Here is a 6,000-nt window from a genome sequence, read left to right as displayed (position 1 = left end):
TTTATATTTTCACTTGAACAACAACTTTATATTTTATTTTCTCTGCCTTTTATCTGAGTTGAATCTGTGATAACAGCAAAGCTAAATGATTTATGTTCTTATCAAGAATATGAGGATAACAGAATAAGAATAGAAGAAAAAAATAGATAATACAAAAACATGATAAAATAGAAGATCACAAGTTTGTAAATACTAGTGCTTTTTCTCCTTACCTTCTACAAAAACATCCAAGGAACTAGTATTTTCTAGAATTTGTGCAAATTAGCATACTTGACTTCCAGCATACTGCTTAACTATTTTTTATTTTAATAGTGGGGGCATTAAAGATATAGATGAGAAATTGCCTAATTGGATGTGGAGGGGAAAGGTCTGGGAAAGGTCTGTTAATAAGCCTGGTAAGGGTATGCATTGTTTATGAGTCTGTCCTAAAAAAAGGATGGCACTGAAGATACTAAGGGTGGTGGCAGTTTGAGAAGTGTCAGAAGATAAAATGGAGAAAAAAATAGCACAGCTAATTGCAGCTAGCAAAACTAACATGGCTATGCTGCCTTTTTCAGGAGTTCATTGAGGCTACAAACTACGATTTTCAAACTCTTAATGTATTTAATGTACCACAGACTTTAATGGGCATGTTAAAACTAATGTGAAAGTAAAACCTGAATTTTCTTCCCTAAATGGATGTTTTATCCTGAGCAGCAGCTAAAGGAGTGTAAGGAGAGGAGAGACAGATAAAAAAGACATCTGCAAAGTCACTAAAATGAATCTCTATGTATTGCAGTCTCTTGGTAGTTCAATAAAAATCTGTTTTCCACTGTGCTTCATTTAAAATAAGCAAACTGAAAATGTCACATATTGAATGAGCTATGTTTCTTGGACTGGTTAAATAAAAAAATTATATTTGATAAAAAAGTGAAGGTGTCTTTCTGACAGGCAAATGCATGTCAGAAACCATATGAGATTACCTAACTAGGTACTATCCTTTGAGCTGGTTTGCTAATGATAATTCTAATTATTTTTTTCACATCCAAGCAGAGAATATTCATTCCAGGCTAATTTTCCTTTTTTTGAGTTGCAAGCCCCTAGAGTATTCTAGCTTTAACACAGACAATTTATTTCAAAGTGCACACTTTATTTGGATATTGCGTATTTAATCAACTTCTGCAGTAGCCTGTATTTGAGCAGATTGCAGGGGGGAAAAAAACCGAACTTCTAGATGATTTTTTAAGTCTCTGAAATGGTTTTTGCTCAGTTTCTGACCTATAGAACATGTCAAAACTGAATAATTTATGTAACAAAACAAAGACAACAAGGTCAGAAGAGATGTATGATTTTTACAATAGAGAACATTCAGGAACGTGATAGCATGTGAGATATGTTCCTGAATGTTAAGGAGGATTTTTTTCTTCTCCTTATTTTTCTCTGCAAGTAAATGAGCTCAAAGATGTGAAAAAAGACATTAGATTCCAGAAAAAAATAAATTCTTAGTACACAGTAGGTAGGAATTAACTGCTTTCTTTTCTCCTTGGGATTTTCTGTGGACCTCAGGGAAGGAATGTTCTAGGAGGTTGCCTTAGCAACACTGCACTTTAATAATTGCATGAATCTGAAACTGAAAAGCCTTCAAAATACTATAGAAAATCACAGTGTCCACAAAAACCCCCAAATTTATCACCTGTAGAGAGGTTTCTTTTCCCTATACCTTGGGTCTTCTCAGACAGGGCTTGGGTATGTGCCTATTACTGTTACACAAGTTCCCTATCTGGGGAACATTCCATATTATTTAACATTCCATATTGATACATCCTTTATCTGACCTCATTCTGAAGAAGATGTGGCACAGAATATAGGGACCAAGTTCTGCTTCTTCAGTCTTACCTCCAAACCTACCTCAGGGGAAGTGTGACAGTACAGAATTGCAGAAATTGCTTTCTCATCGTGTGTGGAAGATAGAAATCTGAAGAGAAAACAAATTCCACTTGTATAGAGGAAAGAGACATGGCAATCTCCTTTAGACTCTGACATTCAAAATGTTCTCTTGACATAGCATTACAGGTAACTGTCATGGTTTTAAACCAGTAACCAAAAAAAATTATCTATTTCTTGTTGTGAGACATGGACTAGAACAAGAGCAAAACAGGCTCAAAACTCAAAAGGAATAAAGACAGTTTATTAACAAACTATAAGAACACCAGAATAAACTTTCAGAAAACCCTTTTATCTTTCGCTACTTGACCATTTCTTTGTACACATGATAACATAGAGACAAAAAAACTTTAGAACTTTGGTGGTCAAAAACAGTCTCAATTTTTGCTAGAGTCTTTTCTTCAGTCTTTGTAGAGAAACAGAAGTCTCCTTCTGCCAATCTATGGAATTTTTAGAGTTCACTCCTCCTATTCCACACTACTCCTAAGTGTGCATAGGTCAATGAGTCTAGGGATGCTATTTTAAGGATGAGGTATTCAAAGGTAGAAGTCTTCTTCATCTGTTTCTGTGAGCCTTCCTGGAAAACAGCTTTTCCCTTGCCCCCCCCCGAGGCTTCAAAATCTTCACTTTACTCATTTCCAGCAATTCACAGTATCACAACTACTCTCTCTTTTCTCTAAAGTCCACACTTTGAATACTCTATTCCTCCCATACTCTAGTCATGAATTAAAGGAGTCTTTGAAACTACTATCGTCCATCTCCATAGCTGTAACAGAAAGATATTTCAGCAGCAAGCATCTTCTTATTCCCTCTTTCTTATTTAAACTTAACTCTTTCCCTGTTTTTAGTGGTTCTGTGATGTTTTTTGCATGTTGATTGTCTCTCTCGTTCTCTGTCTTTTCTGAGAAAAAAAGGAGTAATCTGTTCATTTATCCAGGTAGTAAAAGAATTAAAAGCTTTAGGAAAGCTGCAAGAGCTTACAGTGTCAGGTTTCAGTCCCGCAGCAGAAACTGAAAACTAAGTTCAGCTGACCGACTCTGCTTCTCTCCCCCCGCCCTCCCTGCGGCCTTGTAGGCCTGGAGAGGGGGAAGGAGGCCAGGACAGACCTTGTTACCGTCTCAAAAGCCGGAAACCAAAGAGGGCAAGAGAACTCTGTACTTCTTAAGGGGGTGTTTACAAGTTGAATTGACTTTTTAATGGTCAGATCTGCTGTCAATTCTTGGAAATGACTGATAATTGGTCAGGAAGAAAAACTCCCATCAGCCACCAGCAGCTCCAACTTCCCCTCTTTCCAAGCTGTCTTAAAAGTAAAGCTACCCCATGACAGTAACTCAGAAATAATGTCATGGTGACCTGGTGACCAGCAGTTGATGATGCAGATGTGTGTTACCAGATTGCCATCACTTCAGGGTTGGTCATCCTGAGCTCGTACATCAATCCTGTTTCCACATAAATTAGTGTAAGATTTTAATTTTCAATATTTTACTTTAAAATCATATGCACATATGTACACAATTATCATTTTCAGCTTAAAATATAGTTAGTATGTGTGTCTATAATTTTACTACAAAATTAAGTTATAATAAGAAATGCTTGCTTATAGAATTGGTTTTTGTTAGTCAAATCATAATGTCAACACTGAAAGCTTGCGTTTCTTAGTTTCATTCTGCCTTTTAGGATCTTTTAGTGAAAAAGAAGCACAGCATTTTATTCCTCACAAGTTTTGTTCTTTTCCACTTTGCAAAAATTTAATTCCCCATCCTCTTCTAAGTGAGGCATGGACTACAGGCAATGGAGTATTTACTCACCTGCTTTGTAAAAGAATCGACAGTAATATCAGCAATGATGAAAATGAACCTCTGGAAACAGGGCTTGTTAGATTACCAATCACCATCAGCTAAAAGTCTGGATTTCTCTCAGTAAAAAAAATAATGATTGCCATGCTATATGCTAATGCAATAATAGTTTAAAATCCTGTTATTGTGGGTCAAGGCTCTGGTTATATAATAAAGTTTTAATGAAATATAGATTGTGCTGATTGAAATTCTTTTTCAGGTACTGGAGTCAGAGGCTAGAACATTTAATACCTAATTTTGCTAGCCCTTTTGATTTGTTAAGAAGATAAACGTTATGACAGCTCAGGAAAATGTGTGAATATTAATCACAACCAAGCAAGAAGCATCACTTTAAAATAAAACCTTGGTTAAATTCTGCACATGTGTGTTTGTGAATATGCACCTGAATTTTCAATCCTAACAAACTACCACTCAATTTTATTTTTTCTACTGACCAATCATAATTATGTTTGTTCATAGTTATTTTTCAAAAATAGCTGCCACAGGAATTGCAGTATTTTACCTGCAAATATAATATAAATTGTACATATGTATATAGAATAGTGTTTATAGGTCAGAATCAAAGAGAATTCTTCATGATTCAAGACAACATGAGGAGTTTAAGAAATAGAAACTTCTTGTAGCATCAGAAAATTTGGAAGCAGGGATATAGACAAGCTTGAAGAAAACAATGTTGGAATGTTTTTTAAAAGGTCATCTATTTAATCCCTTTATGTCATGTATATTTAAATTTTACCTACATTTTTCTGAGAGTTAGTTAAGCTCTCCAGTATATATAAGAACCACAGAAGAATAAAATCTAAAATACCTAAATGTAATAACTGAAAGATTCATTTTGTGTACAATATGTATATATTATATATAAAAATACAATATCTAAAACTTTTATTTCTTTTCTCTTCAGGTAAATAACTACAAATAAGAATCCATATAATTTTATAAGAATATTCACACACTTTTTTTCTAATGTACAGATATTCTCACTATTGGATCTTCAGTTTTCAAATCCTACTTTGACATCATCAAAGAATGATGAAGTAAGAGATGATAAGGGAGAAATCATTTGAATTTCTGATTTAATGTTCCCTGAGTTTTAGACCATTAAGTTTTGCAGTGATATTTCCACTTATTCAGGTAAACTTTTCATTCTGAAAACATTGCATTAGCGTTGCCATCAATTAAAATAATAAACCCTGGAAACCCAGGAGTATTGAGGGAGTTTTTCAACATCAAAAAACTTGGGGATTGAAGATAAAAATAAACCTAAATCTCATCTTTTTAATTCTAAACTATATTTTACTTTAGATTGACGACACATAAACCTATTTTTGAGATAAATTATTCACATAATTAGAGCTTATACTGAAGAATTCTAGCTGGAAAGGAAACATTTCTGTGTCTTGAAGAGAATTTTTGTAGCTATTGTAACTCTAGATAGGGCATTCCCTGTTTAATTAAGCTTGTGTGTGTATTCCAGAGATGCACATAGTCACACATGCACAAGGACTTGCCTGCCTTCACTCATAGTGGTGGCACAAGGGAATCTTCAAGGAGCAGAATTAGACGATGACTCTGTGAACAGACTTAATTGGTTGGGATCAAGGGGTTAAAACCCTAAGGTTTGGTGAGGAGAAGGGGGGAGTTTTGCTCAAAGTCAACTTGCCCCTTGCTGTTAAAAACATCGGTGTGGGCAAACTCCATTTGTTATGCCCAGTGTTGCTCATCCTCTGCCTGTTTTGAGAAGTAGAACTCCCATGTAGAGATAACTCACTCGCACAGACAGGCTTGAGCCTCGTGCTGGGAGAGAGATCACAGAAGCAGAGCCTTGAGATAAACTGTGGTTGCACACAGTCCTTTGATCCATGGGGGCAGGCAGTGCCCCTTCTGCCAGGATGAGCTGAGCCCAGACACCCCATGTCTGTGGTGAAGGAATAAACCTGCTCCTTGCTTTTCAGCTGTGCCTTGGTGGGTGTCCTGGTTAGCTGAGTGTGTTGATTCACACACAGACATCCTTAGTCGAATCCATCCTTTTGTCTGCTTCCTCTTGTGTCCAAATAAACACTGTTAATAACATGTGCATGAAGATTTGAAATATGCCCTTCGCTTTTCAATACCATGGAGCATGTTTAATAGCATGGTTAAAACCATCGTTTTTTCGGGAAAAACCGTGGGTCAAATGTAGGGTGGGATCTTGCAATATTGACAGTCAAGTCACAGACAG

Source organism: Pseudopodoces humilis, chromosome 7, assembly GCF_049639895.1.
Source record: "Pseudopodoces humilis isolate 2021_Gansu_Grassland_sample_001 chromosome 7, ASM4963989v1, whole genome shotgun sequence".
NCBI classification, from domain to species: domain Eukaryota; kingdom Metazoa; phylum Chordata; class Aves; order Passeriformes; family Paridae; genus Pseudopodoces; species Pseudopodoces humilis.
This window is presented reverse-complemented; position numbering follows the sequence as displayed.